Raw genomic sequence first — 19,493 nt, forward strand, 5'->3', positions numbered from 1 at the left:
ATCTCAATTGATGGAACACCCACAACTTCTGGAGGCAAGCCTGATTATATTGATGCAAATTAGGACTGCATTGGTTTTTCTGGCAGCTGCAGCACACTGCTGGCTCATACTCAAGTGATTGTCTACTAGAATTCCTAGACCTCTGTCATAGTTATTTCTGTTGAGCCAGGTACCACCTATTATATATCTGTGCATTTGTTTGTCTTGCGCAAGTGTGAAATCTTACTTTTCTCACCACTGGCCCAGTGTTTAGCTTATCTTCTAAAGGGTTGGCTATTCTCACCAGCTTGGTGTTGTTTGCAAATTTGATGAGTTTACCTTCTATCCCTTCATCTAAATAATTAATGAAGATGTTGAAGATAACTTGATCTAAGACAGAGCCTTGAGGTGCCCTACTGCATGCTTCCTTCCATTGAGGACTACACAATGAATGTGGTTGGTCAGTCAGTTATGAATCCATCTGCTAGTGATGCTGTCTATTCCACATTTTTCTATCTTACCAAGAAGTAGGCTGTGTTTTACTTTGTGAAGTGCCTTACTGAAGTCCAAGTATACTATGTCCATAGCATTTCACTGGTCCACTAATTTAGTCACTTTGTCAAATAATACAATAGGTTTTGTCTGGCATGATTTGTTTTTGACTAATCCATGTTGGCTTTAGTAACTGCTTTGCTTGTTTTTAGTTGTTATCCGTTTCTTCTTTTCTCAGGTTTTCCCAGGTATTGATGCCAGGCTGATTGGTCTGTCCTTTCCTGGGTCCATTTCCCCCCCATTTTTGAAGAGTGGAATCACATCAGCTCTTTTCCAGTCCTCTGATAGTTCCCCAGGGCTCCAGCAGTTTTGAAAGATATGATTCAGTGGTTCCAAGATCACATCTGCCAGATCCTTCAGAATCCTGAGATGTAATCTACTTGCGACTGATGTTTTAAACCTAACAAGAGTGAATAGTGTGGTCTTACCATTTCCTTGCCTATTTTGATTTGTATTCCTAATCCGTCTTTTACAATATTGCTTTTGTTAGGTTGAAATTTTTGTGTGTGCATGTAAAGATATATGCAAAGAATTAATTAAGCAGTTCTGCTTTCTCTCTGCAGAAATCTTGCCATCTCTGCAGAAGATATCCTTGACATCTTCCCCCATTAGTGCATCAATCATTTCCTTGACTTTTTCTTGTTTTTTACATGTTAAAAAAAACTATATTATTAAATTATTTTTAACATTTATTGCACAGGTTTATTGATTGTCAGCCTTAGCTTTCATGATTTTATCTTTGTAGATTCAGGCTATTTGCTGATATTCTCCTTTAGTTATATGTCCCCCTTTCTACTTTTTATATTTGTCCTTTTTTGCTTTCAGCTTATTAGACAGTTCCTATATGCAACTATGCTGATTACTGATAAGGAATTGAGCAATACATACTCTCTAATCCAGTGCTAGGATTCTGTGGGTGTGGCTTGGTGGGCGCGGCATGGCTTGGTGGGCGTAGCTTGGTGAGTGTGGCAGGGGAAGGATACTGTAAAATCTCCATTCCTCCCCACTCCAGGGAAGGATTCTGTAAAATCTCCATTCCCAGCCCTTTCCAGAGGAAGGTTACTGCAAAATCCCCATTCCCTCCTGACCAGCTGGGACTTGGGAAGTAGAGAATAGATGGGGGCAGGGGCAGTCAGAGGTGGTGTTTACCAGTTCTCCAAACTACTCAAAATTTCTGCTACTGGTTCCCCAGAACTGGTCAAAACCTGCTGAATACCACCTCTGCTCTAATCCCAGCACTGCCTCTGCCTGCTTCATTAAAACCCCACTTTTTAAAATATAAATTTTGTATGCACGTACAAAGACATACTATCATGTACTCTGACTTTCTTAAAAAGAAAGCAGTGCATTATATTCTTTTTTTACATACAATCTATAAAGAATTAAAGGCTGAGGTAATTATACCTTGATTATAAACTTTCCAGGTTTTTAATATTAAAAAAAAATCTTAGCAAATCAGCCAACTATTTAAAATGTTAGATTATTTTTTAAAAATGTAAATGATTTGCACCATGTTTGGGTGTCTCTGATTACTCATTGTAAAAATGCATCTTTCACAGACTACCTTAACTGTAGAGAAACATAAGGGGTTTTTTCTATTTTTTTTTCTATTTATAATGCCCTATTATTATAAACAAGTAAGTTTGAGAATGGTTATGAATATCCTGTATAGAAGAGCAGTGTGAGGCTTTTATATTATATTGGTCTGCTATGTAACCTAAAATGACCCTACAGAACCTGCATGAATGATATAGAACAGCGATGGCGAACCTTTTTTGGCTCACGTGCCATAAGGGGGGGAGCACAGGGGGGCGTGCGGGGCATGCTGCACCCATAATGCCATGTGTGACCCCCCAGTGCGCATGCGCACGAGAGGTACAACCCAATTTTTGCATGCTTTTTTTACACTCACCAGGCTCCAGAGGCTTTATAGGAGCATGGGGAGGGCGAAAACAGCATCCTCTGCCCCCCTAAAGGCCCTCCAGAGGCTTCAGGGCCCTTCAGGAGGCTTCCCTGAAGCCTTCTGAAGGGCAGAAAATGACCTTACGAGCAAACCGAAAGTCACTTTCGCTGTGCTCGTAGGGTCGGTTTAAGCCCTCTGGAGGCTTCAGGGAAGGGAAGCTTCCTGAAGGGCCCTGAAGCCTCCGGAGGGCTTAAACCGACCCTACGGGCAAACCGGATGTCCGGTCCCGAACTTCCTGTTTGCCCATAGGGCCACTTTTTTGCGCTCTGGAGGCTTCAGGGAAGCTCCTGAAGCCTCCGGAGGGCCTCCGGGGTAGGCAGGGGAGACTCTTTTCGCCCTCCCCAGGCTCCTCCAAAGCCCCTGGAGCCTGGGGAGGGTGAAAAATGGCTTTAAAAAAGGCTGAACTGGCCAGAGCGCAGATGCGCACTGGCCAGCTGACAGGGCAATGCCTCGCACGCCCTGATAAATGGCTCCACGTGCCACCTGTGGCATGTGTGCCATAGGTTTGGATATAGAACAACACAGAAATAAAAACTGCATTGACTCTACAGGTCAAAATTGTTTCTTTCATATACATGTGATCTATTTTCTTTACCCTTTCTATAAGATAAATCAAATATGTTTATTTCAACTGGAGCAGTAAAAATGAAACATAAAATGTATTATTTATAACAAATCTAGATAATTTGATCCAGTAGTTTAAGAACACATTTAATTCACTTTTGATAGGTTCTGTTTAGGAGTTATAACAATAAATGATTGGAATTCTGCAGCCTTCAGACAACTGTGTTCACAAAGGAAGTTCCAAAAGTCTGGAGAAGTCTGCTTAAGCTACAATGATCAGGATACATGGGGATTCTGGGCTGCAGATAGAATGAGATAGAATTCTATATAATCTGTGATGTACTTTTATATTCTCTTACCATGAAGACATGAAAGAGAATCACATAAATAAATCTGCAGGATGTGCTGTTTCATTATTTAATCTAAATATATATCTCATAAGATAAAACCTAGCTGTAATTCAGAAAGGAAACAAATACTGTAGTGGTTTCTTCATTCTTTAAAGCACTTTTCAAAAGTAGCAAACTTGGGTCAAAAAATAATAATAGAGAATGTGATGGAGTCAAAAATGAAATAAAATAATTGTAATAATGGTTGTGAAAGAATTCTTTATACCTATTTATACTTTGTTCTATAATATACCTTATCTTATGTCTGCTTCCCATGCATGGAGTTATGCATCTCAGTTCTCGTTATTGCTTGACTTATGCAAAAATCTGCATTTGTTTTACAGGCATATTAGAATTCACAAGTTAAAATTAATTCCATGTTCAATAGATAGTCCCTTGTATTAATATAGTGACATAATTAAATAATGGCATGTATACTATCAGCATATGTAAATACATATTCAAAACTTTTTAAATTTGACTTCCCCAGTAGGCAAAGACTCCAGGGAGGGTAGGATGTAGAGCATGAGGAATGAAATCTGAGAATGGAAATGACATGTTTATATATCACTGGGTATATTAATAGTAATAATGAATCTTGGGTCTAAGTTCTTTGGAACATCTGCAAATGATAACTTCTTGTTTTCTAATATGATCTATTCCAATTACAGTCCATAATATACTTAAACATGAAATATACATATAGAAATAATTCATAAGTTTATCATACAATTTAAAAAAACAAAACAAAATCAGAATGATCAAAGAGTCAAGTCTGATGGTCTTATAATTTATTTATTTCTATTGATTTATATAGTTATCCATATAATCATGATTCTTGGTAGTAAACAAAAATAATGATTATCATTGTAAATATTGACGCAATATTGTAATAACACAACATTGATTTAGGGCAATCAACTGAAGCACATAATCACATAATGCTAAAAACACACAATGATGAGTCTACCCAACTCACAGGCTCCATATCTGGGAAAGCATCTGGGTCTTCAAGAATTACAAAATGCAAGAGATTAAAGGCCAAACAAATCTCAGTAATGTATTCTAAAATGATTATCACAGAGCAAGTCCATACTTCTTGGATCCTGCCAGTTAGCATTGCTTAATAGATGGGAACTTAAAGCAGGTCTTCTGTGCTGGATCTTGTAGGCTGGACAAAAAAACCCAGAAAGGCTGTCCTGCAAATAACTTGGCCTATGGTGTATTTCTACAAACTACTGCACAAAATTTAGCTACTCTTATAAATACATTAGCTCAGTCAGATAAGTAAAAAGGAAATGGTAGATTTAGGTCAGAGTCATCTAAATAAGAGATGTACAGAAATTAGATACTGGTGATTATCTTGATATCTTAAGAGCACATGGTCTACTGATTCTGCTACAAAGGCTTGCTTTCATATTTTTTCCATTTTACTCTGCAAAGGGAAAGAAGTGCACCCTTCTATTTGTAAAACGTTTTTAGCAATTAATATATCTACTTGGCTTGAGCAAGCCATTTATTCTACTCAAAGTATAATAGCTTGAAACCCAAGTCACATTTATCTGGTATTCTGTAGTAAAAATGCTTGCTTTCATGTTCACTTTGATATGCAATTCTTAAAGACAAGAGTATCTTGGTAAAAAGACTTATGAACAGTTTAGCCTCTACTTGATGGCACCATGAAAACTAATAAAAGGAGCAAACTGAGAAGGGCAAACCAAAAATTAATTGTGCCAGCCAAATCTTCACCTCAATCTTCAGTAATCTGGCCTTTAATCTTAAAATAGTATTTTATATGCATTTGAGGAGACTGTGCCTTTAGATTTTTAAATACCAGCAAATTTATTTATTCATTACACTGGGCAACAAATTTTCTGAAATGTTTTGCTTCCTGAAAAACTGCTAGCGAATATGATAGACCCCTTCAAACCGAACACAAATATAATTTCAGAATGACTGTATCATGTAGGAATCTTGAGAAATGTGAAGTTAACTTTTAATGACTATAATGTATTTAATTGCATGTTACCAACATGCTGTATGAGTTCATCATACCTAAATATATTTTGCTGATGATTTTTATTTGCATTCAATGTCTGATGCACTTTTCTGTAATGTCCAACAATAGTCAGTCAGCATTAATGAATTCGTTGCCCTGATACCGCTTTTCAGTTGTGGCAATATCTCAGTGAAAATTTTCATGTTGCCGAGAAACAAGTCCAGGTTGGAATGCAAAAAATGAATCTTCAATGACATGCTGCACTTCATGGTCTTGTATGTTTTTCCAACCAGCTGAATGTAGTTTGGTGCTCTGTAGTTGCCAAGAAAATTTGCAACAAGCTTGCCATTGTGTAAAACATTTTTTTAATAAAATGGTACATAATAGGTTAAATTACAGGTTACTTTAATGATTAGTAGCCAAACATACACTCAAGATATACCCAAGTGTTCAGGAAGCAAAATTGTTATTGTCCATTGTTATAATAAGTTACATGCCACATTTTGACTGATTTACAGTGTTAATTGATTTCATTTTTAATGAAATCAATGCAATTACCAGGAAGATACCTTAAGTAATTTTTGATAGATGCCCATTAAATATCTAGTGAATTTGTTATTTGGAGCAGTTTTGACTCTCCTATGCTATCTGCAAGATGGGAAAAAAATCATGGTTTTTCTTGTTTAGGAAAACTTATGTTCTCTCATCTTTCACTTTTACCAAGCACCACAATCTACTCATTCCATCTCTTTAATTAAAAAAAATGTATTTCGAAATAATGTATTTATTTACTTCACCTTGTGACTTTCAACTGTGGAATTCATAGATCAAATTTAATACTAGTAGTTGAAATCCAACATATATTGTTGATGTGGAGAAAATAGGAAGGAATATTAGGTATGTTTGCTGCAATTTATTTATAAAAGTAATAAAGGCAGGATATAAATAAATAAACTCTGCTTATGCACAAAGACAAATTCCTTGTGTGTCCAATCACACTTTGCCAATAATTTTATTCTTTCTATTCTAACCCCAGGGAGGTAAATCAGCAGCCCTAATCTTAAATCAGCAGCCTTAAATCAGAAAGTCAAATCAGCAGCCCTGGGGAGGTACTAACAGAAGATGTGCCAAGACATGTAATTTTTAATGTTAGCATTAGTTCCATGTTATATGTAAATAAGGGCTCCATAGTGAACCATGAATCCTATCTACTGTGGCGTCAGATCGAGATAAAGTGTCTAAAAATGGTTTTCAGTAGCATTTACATAAAACCGAAAGCTTAAAGAATAGGAACTTTAATAGGCTTTTCTTCTTTTTGCTTCATCTGTCATGTGGAAGCAGTCCATACAAGTGACCAGACAACATGGAAGCAACCGATGCTTCTATCCGCGGACCACGCTGCATTTCAAATGATTGCCCTGGTTTAGGACCAGCGTCCGACTTTCCAGTCACGCTGATGGGAAATAAAACTGATTGAAATATTAGGGACCCCGCTGCTTTCTTAATGGCAGCCTCGCTGTTTTCTTATGCCTCTCCCGCTTTCGTTCTTTTTTCTCTCTCTCTCGCGTACAAACACAATCGCAAACCTCCTCGGATATTAACTATTTGGGCAAGAGGAGAGGAAGTGACTAAACATGAAACAGTCAAACGTCGTCATCTGGGTTCTGACAGGGATGACATAACAAGCAGCCCCCGAACATTAAATCCGTCCTCCTCCTCCTCCATCACCCCACCAAGAGCCTGTGAACGAAAGCGGTCCGCAGCTTTCCCTCCTACGTTCCGAGTTAAATGCCGGCCCCGCTGGGTGGCCTGAGACAACGTAGCTTCACCTCAGCCCCACCTCCTCTCATATCTACTGCCCTTCGTTCACAGGCGTTGGAAAGTTGCTTCCTTTGCGTTGTCGGTGCTACCGGAGCAGTCGCTCCTACTCGCTCCGGCGTTCTTTGCACCAAGAGCTTAAGCACCACAGTCCACTAGCCGCCGCCACCTCAGCCTCTAGTAGGTGGGTGATCTGACTCACCACCCCCACCCTCTTTCAGGCGCTTACCATCCATTCTCCCCCCGCCCCGACGTTTTTTGCGGGCTGAAATAAAGCAACAGCATAATTGCCGGCGCGGGCGCTGAGCGCCCCGGCGGGTACCTTTTCGGAGGAGGATTAATGCTGGAAAAGAGGCGGGACGAGGGAGCGGGGAGGAAGGGCAAAACAGCTACGACCCACCACCCCGCTTCGCCTCACAAACCCCCCCCCTCCCCAAGGGAAACGCTCGTGGCAAAGTCAACGACCCGGAGCCCGCCGGGCCTCATCAAACGCCACGGCCCGACCCACATACGTCATGGAAACAAGCACGTCAACCCATCCAATCCAATAGGAAGGCGACAGGAAGGCGGGGGAAAAAAAGGTACTCACCGCCTTTTCGGGCACACTTCCCAGTCCCCGCCCCATCTCTTATGCTCCCCCCCTCCCTTTCTCCCCCATACCCATGAAGGCGCCGCGTCTTCGAACCCCCCTCCTCTTCCTCTAAACTGAGCGAGACCCTGTCACGTGACGGGGACCGGGCCGGTTCGGAGCCTGGCAGCTCCTGGCGTGCTCGAGGCTGGGGAGGTCGGCTGGCCACGGCGCGAGCGAGTAAGTGGGCAGCCCTTGGGCGGAGGGCGAAGGGTGGACGGGAGAGCGGCGTTGTGTCTTTCAGGGGTCTTGGGGCGGGACCCGACCTAGCCGCCGGCTCCTTTCCCTGCCAGGGTGGCCTGAAGAGGAGGGCAAGCGCAGCTGCTGGGCTTGCACGCGTGCTCGCCTACCGCCGACTAACGAGGGCGAGGTGCTGCCAGGGTGTTAGTGCCGAAGGCGGGGCGGGGAACCCAGCTCCCTCCTCTTCCACTGCTGCTGCTGCTACTGCTGCTGCCTCCGCCGCTGCCGCCTCCTTCCCCCTCCCCTCCCTGCTCGCGGGCTGGCTCGGCGGCGGCGGCGGCAGCTTAAGCGTTCCGGGCTAGATTGTGGGGACCTTGCGCGGCAGGCGAGCAGCAGGCGCTGGTGCCGATGGCGGCAGCCGCTGTTCTTCTAACGGGTGAACCTGGGCGGCGGTAAAGGAGCTTTGAGGTAAGAGGCGGACAACGCGAGGGGGAGACACGGGTGCCGCGACCGAGGGAACCTCCAGCTGGAGAGAGGCAGGTGTCGGGGTTCCGCTGAGCAGGCCGGCAGGCGAGAGAGGATCGGCGAGCCGGAAGGTGGAGGGGGCGATGAGACCTGGGTCGGGGCGGTGGGCCCACTTGTGCCCTCGCCTCCGCCTTCCTCCCCTCGGTGGGCGATGGGGGGGACGACCACGCCGGCCGCCTCGGAGCGGAGTGCCGTGTGACCTTGAGGGCACCCCCGTGGAAGGCGGGCGGCCAGTGGCGGCTGCCCGGCCCCGAATCTCCGCGCCACCTGGTTAGACCGAGAGCGAACTGCTGCTGCTCTTCTCCCCACCTTAAAAGACATCCGAGAGCGCGCAGCTCGCTCAGCCGCTGCCTTGCGCTCTTGGAATGACCCCCCGGACCCTTCAGCAGGGTGTCCGCGCCGCCGGCTCAAGAAGCCCGATGCCTCCCTTGCCCGTCTCCGATAGCTTCGGTCCGTGTGATCCCCTTTTGGCGGGCAGTCAGCTGTTTAGACTTGTCTCGCAGAGGATCGTTGTGCTAGTTGTGAACTTGAGGCTGGCTTTCCCTGCTTTCCTACCTGTAAGATCGTTGACTTTTGACAGTGAGCGTATATTGCTGAGAATGAAACGATTGATTGTATTCCTCTTTCTCCCGGAGGACACCCCGACTATCAACGTTACTTATTAATGGCAAAGGATATTTTTTTAAAAATAAAATAAAATTGAAGCACATAGAAACATTTCAGAAGCATCTCTCTGAATTGTACCTTGAGCCAGCGAACCTGGTCAAAACAGCCTTGGATACTGTAGATCTTTTGTGGGTTTTATGGCATGCTTGCAAGACCCTTTCTGGGGATTGCAGCCAGCACTGAGCTTATAAATTCACCCTCACTTGAGGAGGGGGGGGGGAGTGGAAAGGGGAAATAGCTTCCAAGCAATTATAGCAATCCAAGCAGTAAAGGCACTTGGAAGATTGGTGGCTGAGACTACTACCTCATGTATTCATCAACTGATACCTACTTTTAAGCCATTGGTATAAAATAAGCCATTGGTATAAAAAAACCCAAATAGAGGAGAAACTTAAGATACTGAAGAGCATCGCATATGAAAGCTAACCGATAAAAGTTGGCTTATGTGATATATTGCTGCTATATATTGTAACCACATCTATTGTAGAAAAATTTCAGTAAAGTAGTATAGGGCTTACCTTAAATGCCTATTCTTTTGGCCTATGTATTTACCGTAGGTGCAATTCTAATGCTGTGATAGCCACTTTAGTTTTGCTGGTCTCCGTGTCCCACCCCCCACCCCAGTAGATAGTGAAGCTACTGTGTTTGTTCTATAAATTTAAATGTATGAAAATCATGAAGGTGTTTGGTGATACACAGACTATTAAATTGCACTGATTTCAATGCAAATAGATACTGTAAACAATTCAAGCTTGAGATATTCATGTAGAAAAGGTACCAAATAACAAGAATTGGAAGCTTGAAATTTCACCTTTTCCATGAGCTTGCTTCATAGTCTTAGGAAACTATGTTTAGTCTCAGCCTACGCTCATCACCTTCAGCCTTGAATATAGGAAAAATAATTATTCGTAAATATTTTTCTGTAAGATAAATATAAGTATTGCTGTCAATAGAAAAGTATGTATCTATTAAAGGATAGAGTTTGATGTCAAACAACCAGAATCAGACTCATGATAGTGAATTCCCAGTTCACGTATACTATTTGTATATTTAAACATGCAAATCATACAAGCAAAGGAATATGTCTTGGGACTTCTATAATCAAAATGATAATTGTGTCTTTCTGCTTTAGAAGAGCAATTATTTTTTTAAAAGATTGAAAATAGTTTCTTTAATAAAGTTTCTAATAAATCATGCATAATAATGACAGGAAAATAACAATATATATATATATATATATATATATATATATATATATATATATATGTATGTATGTATGTATGTATGTATGTATGTATGTATGTAACTTACCGTTGATATATATTGTGACTTATGTGCATATATTTTTGATTCCAGAAGCTTGTATTGCTATCAAATCAATGATTGTTGCAGAGAATAGAAAAAAAATAATGTTCACTAATTTGATTTATAGTGTAGCAAATGAAAGGTGTATAAATGTGTCTTAATTAGGAATTTATCTGAAACTGCTGTCTTAATGCAGTGGTAAAATGTTTTAAATACTATAAGATTGGAAACCTATTTTACAGTATTTGTCATCCCTTTCCTGATTATACAAGAGACTTCTAAAAGCAGGATGGATGGAGAATAGTACTATGAAACAGATGAAAGGGATCTCAATTGGTATAAGGTGATTGAAATATTTCATGAATCCTGATGATATTCTCTGATTAGCGTGGAACAATATTGAAATATCAACACTTAAAATTCAGTTTGCAGATATGGCCTTATGTTTATACACCTCCATCCATAAGGCTGATTCATATTTTTACTTATTAAAATGTATCTGTATATAATGCTATATATTAAAATGTGCTAAGCATATATTTTCTGGGTTGTCGTCTTGCTTTTGGTAATGATACAGAGTAATTGCATATTTATGTAGTGCTTTGTTTGCTGGGACCCATAATTCTATAGGATTTCTATAAGTTATTATATATTTAAGATATAAAACTTTCAGGTGTTCACATGCGAATATTACAGTTTTTCTGAAAGACTTCAGTTCGGATCCTAAAGATAGTCCTGTTTTGTTGTTGTTGTTGTCTGTAGGTGGTAAAATAGTCAAATTGGTAAAATATTGGTTTAACTGGTTGCAAATGGATTTACAGGTTCAACTCAAATGCTGTATTAAGTTTTTAAAACCTTCAAATAGTTTTGATCAAGAATATTTGAAGAATTGCCAACAAATGTATGAAATCATTATTTTGAAGGATTGCTTGTTGGTCTGCCATTAAAGGTTAAAAAGGTTCTTGGGGACCCGATATAGAATCGTTTACATGGAAGACCCTTCCTATTCCAAAATATCAGTGTTTCACTTTATCTGGGGCTTAAGAAGCTGTTTCCACTATGTCCATTATGTCTATCATGTTTATAGCAACACATACATTAAATCTTGACAGTTTATCTGATTTACTTTAAAAAAATAATAATATATGCATGGACTTTATTTTCTGTAGGGTTCCATGTTTTATGTTAAAACTAATTGGAATTTTTTTTAAAGTGCCTAAACGGTACATTAAATAACCAAAATATGAAGTTAGAATAGCATAAATCATTGGATAATTAATTCACAGATGACTCCAGCAGTTTGATCTACACATTTTTGTGTTTGAGCATGACCATTTTGAACTATTGAATTATACTGTATTGATGCAAAAAAAAGAACAATATAAATTAACTGAATTTTATTAAAAAATTTATTATTTTAAATCATGCATATCTATTGTCTGAAATATATATTTCCCTTCACAAGTTTTCACTTGATAAATTTTGGTGCGATAATGGAACTTGATATATGCAATATTTCATTTGAAGATTGTGTGAAGGACTATACCTGGAGACTTCCATATCTTAGGAAACAAAATCAGGATGATGGAAATTGCAAAATGAATCTTGAAATATTGTATTAATTAAGGTATATATCATAGGCCCATTGCGTATATTATGATATGGGGGGTATATTTTCATTTTATTTTTCACTACTACTTACAATTTTTTGCTTTAAATAAAATTTATCTGTCTCTGCTATGTGAATATAAAACAAATTATCCTGTATTGTGTTGTGTAGGTTGTGGACCAGATCCTTTTCAAAAATATTTATTTGGTATTCATTTGGTGAACTGTTATATATTTTGTGCTTTAGGATTAATCAAATTATATAGTTGATGTTAAAAAAAATACTGTTGAGTTTTTCTGCAGGGCTAACAACTGCCTTAGTTCTTATTTGTCATGTGATAATGTTGGAATTTTGGGAGCAAATATTGGGTGAACAATGGCTTCTAAAGGGAGGCATTTTTCACAAAGTAATTGTCTTAGGGGTTGAGTCACAAAACAAAAACTGAAACTGAATGAGTTGGTTGGGAGTCAAAGGAAGTTTCTTCAGGAATATTGGTGTCCACAGGAGCCCTTGCCTTTGTTCAGTGACAAAGACCTTTGCTGTATAGTTGTGCACAAAATGAGGAAATAATTGTTTCAGATCCAGAGAAAGATATCACTTGGAGATTCTGCTGAAGTGTTTTGTTTCAGGAACTGAAACCCAGAATTTCTTTTGTTCCTTGTTTTCTACCAAAAAAAGGGGGGGCGGGGGGGAGGCTTGGATAAAGAGGCTAAGGTTAGTGATTATTCTTCTGTCCCTTAGTAATTCTCAGGACAGAATATCCCACTGGCCTGAACACCCTCTGCCACCCACTGATAATGTTTCAAAACAGCATAACCCATTGATGCTTTCCTCCAGTATTCCCAGTTTGTCCCCTAAGCTGCCATTATCATGGGTCATTTTTCCACACCTTGCTTGGAGCCATATCTTCCTAGAACAAAATAATTTTGTTCCATTCTGTGCTTGGATTGAAATCCTAAAGCATGAGTGTTTAAGCTTGGGCACAGTCCTATCCCAAACCAGCTGTTCCCTGCAGCTGACATTTCATCTATAGTTATTTATATGACTTATGATTTATATGGCATGTTAGAGAAATTTCATTTTTTGTGTGTTAATTGCACACAGATAGTTGTGGTTTCCTGGGAACCATGAGCTTACAAGTTTTTTTATTCAAGATTTCATTGTCAGACATCTGATTGTTATCTTTTGTATTGCTCTCTGGCCTAGTCTTCCATGATGCTATGCAATATAATATGTAGTGCATCAGAGAAACATGAACACTGAGAAGAAATACAGAAGGTTAGAGTTGTGACAGTCATGTACATATGTGGGTAATATTTTCCCACTTTTTCCTGCACTTGCCTGTTACCTTTAGCCTTAACTCTTTTTCCTTTCTTTGGGAATCCTCCCTTCTTTTTGTTGTTGTTCATGCTATAGTTGTAGTTTTGATTATGCACACGTTAATGGCACTTCTTTTTAAATTCAAGAGTACACAGAATATTTTTATAATGAAATCAATTGTCATTCAGCACTTCCTGCTTAAGTTTTTTTAATAAGTAGGTAAATGGCAAATTATAGGGCTATAGTAGTTGATTAGATGTCAGGTTAGGGGTTAATTTGTATTGAATTGTTTCTGTCTTAGTTATTTAAGGAAGTAAAGTAGTCACAGTAGCAAAATACCCCTTCTTGGGAAGCATATGTATTCTTATTCTCCACTTTTTAAAAATTATTTCTTGTTTTTTGTTGTTTTTGTGTCATATGATTATGTGAGGACTGACGTGCTTGTTATTGTCATTGTTAAAATAGTTTTGATGGGTTTAAAATATTACTTTTAATTTTTATTTATATAGCCTTTAAGCCACAAAACCTTTTTGATTGAATAATACAGAATTATAATAAATAAACAATGTCATATGTCTCTAGTTATAAAATACTTGGTGCATCAGTCAGTTAGAGAAATGACATCATTAAACCAATAATTTTAGTTTTAACCGTTAATATGAATCCATTCTAATAAACTTTCTTACACATATAACATTTCTTCCTTTGTTGAATGCCTATCAAGTGTACACCTCATTTACCTTTTTTGTATTTCCTGTTTATATTTAAATTTCATACCAAACCTTAATTTCTTTAAACATGTTAAATTAAATTGACTGCAACAGGTTGAATTCACAGAATGTACTAAATCTAAATCAAAAGAGGACCCTGCAACTTTGAGTAGAAGAAGACTAAGTCTAAATCAGAGAAGACATTCTTTACTATAGTGTGTGAATGCAACTATTGCATTAGGGATTTTATTTAATTGCCCAGTAAAGGTTCCCATTTCCATGGGGATTTCTGTCTACCATCTATTCTTACTTTTCTTTGTATTCTGTATTACATTGTTTTTGCTTCTGAATAAGATTGCCTATGCCATTTTCCCCTCTGGTTCTTTTTCATAGGTGGTTCTTTGTGCTTGCATCCGTTAATCTGCTGTTTCTTTCAACTCAGTATGTATTCTCATTTCAGAATCCCAAATGATCCCTCTTACTGACATATGTCTTAATCTTTGTATATTTCTGAGAGCCAAGGTGGTGCAGTGGTTAAATGCAGCACTGCAGGCTACTGCTAGATCAGCAGTTCAGCGGTTCAAATCCCACCGGCTCAGGGTTGACTCAGCCTTCCATCCTTCCGAGGTGGGTAAAATGAGGACCCAGATTGTTGGGGGCAATATGCTGACTCTCTGTAAACCGCTTAGAGAGGGCTGAAAGCCCTATGAAGCGGTATATAAGTCCACTGCTATTGCTATTGCTATTGCTCTTTCATTCTGTTCTTATTTCTGAGGTTCATTTATGAACATACAGATGCACATTGCCATGTACAGTACTGGTATTTATATCTTAAGTCACAGTTGATAGGTTACAAGATAGGAACTCCCAGTTTATTTTCATATACTGCTTAGCTTATTGTTTTGTAGGAATGATGTCTTTTTCATTATCGCTCAACTTCCAGAGCTCGTAAGAAATCTTTTTCTATTCCAGTGGTTTAGTCAATGAGGGAATTCCCAACAGGGCTATCTCTGGGAAATGGAGACTTAGAATAAAGTAAATGGGTCTAGGCTACTTGAGGAACCCTCTCATCCTACTGGGATTAGCCTGCCCCTCCCATGCCAGCAGAGGAGGTATGCTGCAGATCCTGTCTGAAATAATAATCCCGATTATTCCAACTGGTGGAATGCAGGAGCAGGGCCTTCTCTTCCATTGCGTCTGGCCTGTGGAACATTTTGCTCCTCTCCAGTGTGAAGTCAGCTCCGACCCTTCTGACCTTATGGAAGAGCCTAAGGACCTGGCTCTGTCCATTAGTTTGGTGTCCCAATGAGGAGTATCACAGTGAAGGTGGTTGTTTGAATAACAATGGATCCCCCCCCGGGCAATCTTTTAACTGGGCTGTGGTGTTCTGGATTTTATATTACTTTATATTTCTAGTTTGTACAATTTTTATGTTTTATGATTGTAACTCACCCAAAATTACCTTGAGGAATTTTGGGTGGGCAATAAAGTTTATAAATAAAAAGAGATTGGTAGTAGTAGTAGTACCTAACACAACTGGATTGTTTTAAAAGGGCTGTGCAGTCTGGTTTACAGATAAAAGTAAAAACAATAGTCTTGGAATCACCTGGGGTCAAAATTTGCTTTAACACCTATTTTTGTGTGTGCCTTCAATTTAGTCTCAATTTCTGATGACTACTTACATAAGCCCTTGTAGTTTTTTTGACATGATTTTTGGAGGACTTTCACCACTATTTTTTTTACTAGGACTGAGAGAAAGTGGTGAGTCCAAAGTTAGCTACCTGGCTTTGTGGTTAGAATTTAATCTCCCCATTTCTAGTCCATTGCTTTTACCTTTATACCAAGCTGATTGGCTCAGATATCTTATTGATTATTAATTTAAAATATTTATATCCTGGTTTTGAATATGAAATATAAAGATCCCTGGAATAATGAAAGTAGGCTTATCAAATAATAAAAATAAGACAATGCTTTCATTTAAGATTACACAGGATGCAAAAGTGAAAGGAGAAGGAAAGAAAAATCATTAGCTCTTAAAGTTTCATGGTTCTTGCAATTGTCAATTGTGATGCAGATTGGCTGCTTAGAATGTCCCTAACCATACTGGCTGGCAATTTCAGTGCACATGGCCCTTTGGTTTCTCTTCCTAGTACAATTATTTCCAGTTTCCCCAGTGAGTTGAAGCTTAGGTAATAACAGCACCAAATTGCCTAGTGCCTGAACATGCCTATATAGACATGCATGCATGTTTTGTTTTGAAATACCAGTTATATGTGAAAAACAAGAATGAGTGGAATGGTAGACTTCATTGTTTCTTATGTGCCACATTTTATATGAGACCATTTAAATATGATACTTGCTTACTTAAAATAAAATGAACTTTATTACAAGCTTACCTGATGTTAAATGTTTTCATTTAGAATTAAATAATTTTTGATATTTATATGTAATTGAGACATAGAGGTTGAACTGTTTTTCTAAGATAGTTGAAGCATGACATACACGAGAGTGCATGACTTGCAAAGTGAGTTCAAAAACTGGTGTTGACTCAAAATACAGGAATAAAGATTAATGTAAGTGCATTCTATAAGTATATAGAATATACTTGTAAGAATTATTATGACTATATTTGCATTTACAATCACAATTGGGCCCAAAATGTTGGTTGTTAAGCAAAGTGGATATTTACAACTACAATACTGACTCTCCCAGTTGTGATCATTAAGTGGAATGTCAGGCAAAGGACACAGGCCTCCCAGTCATGGTGGGAGGCCTAGACCCTCTCCCCTTCCATCTGAGAGAATGATTATGAGAGCAGTTGATAGCATTCACTATTTTTTTTGCCAAATTTGAGGTCCAAATCCCTGCAGGATTGTCCCTCCTTCAGGGAGGGGAAGGGAAATCCCTCAGTACATTGGGAGAACAGGTCTCAAATCCAACATGTTCTTTGCTTGCAACCTTCCCTGTCAGCTTCTCCATGGACTTTCTAGGAAAGCTGCAAGAGAAGATTGCAAATGGCAATCAGTCATAAATCACTTGATTGTGAGATTTGCAGCATATATATTTAATAAATAAATACATTTTTTTTAAATATGAACAAATTACCAAACACCTGAAATGTAGTTATGCAACCTGGGGAGGTTGGCTTAACATTTTACAATTGCTGGAAGTGCCTTATGGCCCTTGGAGCATTCTTTCCTTGGCCATTAGTGCTGCGAATGATCATTAAATGACCTATTATAACTTGAGGACTACCTATATGTCCTCTTTTTTTAAAATTCTCCTTTCCAAGGACTCAGCTGATTGAGATTTCTACTTTAATGCAGCCTAGTAATTCAGCCAAATATTTTTTAAACAAGGATTTCTAACCAGATAGGCTGTGGCAGTCGTTGGGAAATTCATGGCTTTAAAAAGTAGAACTGATTTATGAGAGTCCTAGATCTAAGATAATAGGAAGAACTTTAAGCATTAAGAGAAACATTTTTGTGACCTTGGCAGATAAGTTGATCTTTCTCCCTGTTCTGATAGCTTTTCAAATAAACAATGAAGCTAGAAAACTGACAGTATCTGCACTCTACCCATTGTTCGACTCAGTAGGTTTTTGAGTCTAAGGGAACAAGCTGATTCATTTGAATCTAAGACTGATATCCTGAAGAAGCAAAGAGACTGGAAAGTAAGGTCTTCAAAAATAGATGACAATGGGAAAAATAAAATAATTTCTTAGAATGAATTCCTTATTTTGGAACTGTTAATATCTTGTGTCAATAATATAGGCAGAACAGTAGCTTCAGTCTTTAGGCAATATGTTGAATTTTGGATTGGGCATATGGACCACTTGATTAATTGCCTGTTCAGTATGAACATTGCAAATGTCAAATATCACTTACAAAATTTGGTAGATAGTGTTATAATGATGCACATTAACAGTGATGTGGGGAAATGAATTCATTCAAATCAAATTCAGGTTTGTCAAAAGTGAGGTCAGCTTTTTAAAAAACAATTCTACTATTTGTGCACAAGCAGCTAGATCAGGGCTGTAAAACTCGTGGCCCGCAGGGGGAAATGTCACATGCTGGCCACACCCACACCCGGTTTAGTGAATGGGGAAAAGTCGCAATACGTCACGTGACGCCATCGTCACGACACGAGTTTGACATCCCTTAGCTAGATGAATAAAACCTAAGGCTTCATTGTATGATTGTTACAATTATACAGGAAGGAATTAAATATTGTAGGTGTTAGAACATTATTTTAGAACAAACTGGGCTTGTGCAAAGGACCATCTGTCATAAATAAAAATAAAACCATGCAACTACTTTTTCTTAAGAACAGGAAAGTAATTGGGCATTTTTTCAATTACATTCTGAAGGATAGAGATGATTTTGATTTGGGTTGAATCATCTCTGCATGGGAGTAAAAGTGTTTTCATCCTCATCTAAAAATCTTCTAAATAGGGACAAAGTCAAAGGTGGGTTCCTACCAGTTTGGACTGGTTCGGCTGAGTAGGTAGTAACTCTTCTGCCACGCCCCCGAACTAGTTCTCTCATAAATTGCATGCCACTTAATGGATTTGCTTTGATAGTATGTGAGTTGAATTGCTTTCACTTAGGGTTAGGGGAATTGTGTAGAATTTGAAATACTCTCTTTACTCCATGAGAAGTATAAGTAAATTGTTATGATGACTTTGTATTTGAGAATGAAATTATATCATCCAGAGGAAAAAGGGACATTATTTCTAGCTATTCTAAATTCATGGTTCCCTGCTTTCAAATCCCAACAAACTATTTGTATCTCATGCTTATTGATCTTATTTTACTGAGACAAATATATGAAGTTTTTCCTTTGCTTAGAAGAATTCTGTTATTTATCAGTTAAGGCAAGATAACAATCAAAATGCTGTTATTTAAAATAAATTCTATTGCTATGATTTTAAAACATAATTTCATTAGTAGTTGAAAGAAAATGCCAAAAAGTAAAGCTGAGAAGTTGTTGACTGATACATAATACAATTGTTTTTTTATTTCCTGCTTTGCAAGAAATAGATAAAGAGGAGAAGCAGTTAGAGAAACTGAGGAGGAAAGCTTTCCTTGTTTTTTTCAGTTGCTGGCAAAGAGCAAAGGAGTGAAAAGATAAATGGGACCTCCGCTGTTGTAGTCAGAAAAGAATTGAGTGCAGAGACAAGCTACTGCTTGTCTGGGTCACCCATTGCCTCTTTATTTAGTACTACTGTGCATCAAGAAGCAAGTAAAATCAGATAAGAAACTATGCAGGAAAAGCTTTCTTTGC

General features: G+C 38.7%; 1 protein-coding gene across 6 annotated transcripts in view; it reads left to right on the plus strand.

The window, feature by feature from the left end:
- Positions 1 to 7,748: 7,748 nt before the first annotated feature.
- The window catches only part of ATP2B1 (ATPase plasma membrane Ca2+ transporting 1), an 86,275-nt gene continuing 74,530 nt past the window's right edge, over positions 7,749 to 19,493 (plus strand). Inside the window, exon 1 of one of the 6 annotated variants that reach the window (XM_087723361.1) lies at positions 7,749 to 7,845. The gene's annotated coding sequence lies outside the window, so the exon portion shown is untranslated. Of the gene's footprint in view, positions 7,846 to 7,924; positions 8,073 to 8,336; positions 8,541 to 19,493 lie in introns of those variants that run through there. The other 5 variants (XM_014063149.2, XM_087723362.1, XM_014063151.2 and 2 more) reach the window with 5 other exon arrangements.

This window comes from Thamnophis sirtalis, unplaced genomic scaffold, assembly GCF_051295495.1.
Source record: "Thamnophis sirtalis isolate CommonGarterSnake01/CBP01778 unplaced genomic scaffold, rThaSir2_p1.2 scaffold_9, whole genome shotgun sequence".
NCBI classification, from domain to species: domain Eukaryota; kingdom Metazoa; phylum Chordata; class Lepidosauria; order Squamata; family Natricidae; genus Thamnophis; species Thamnophis sirtalis.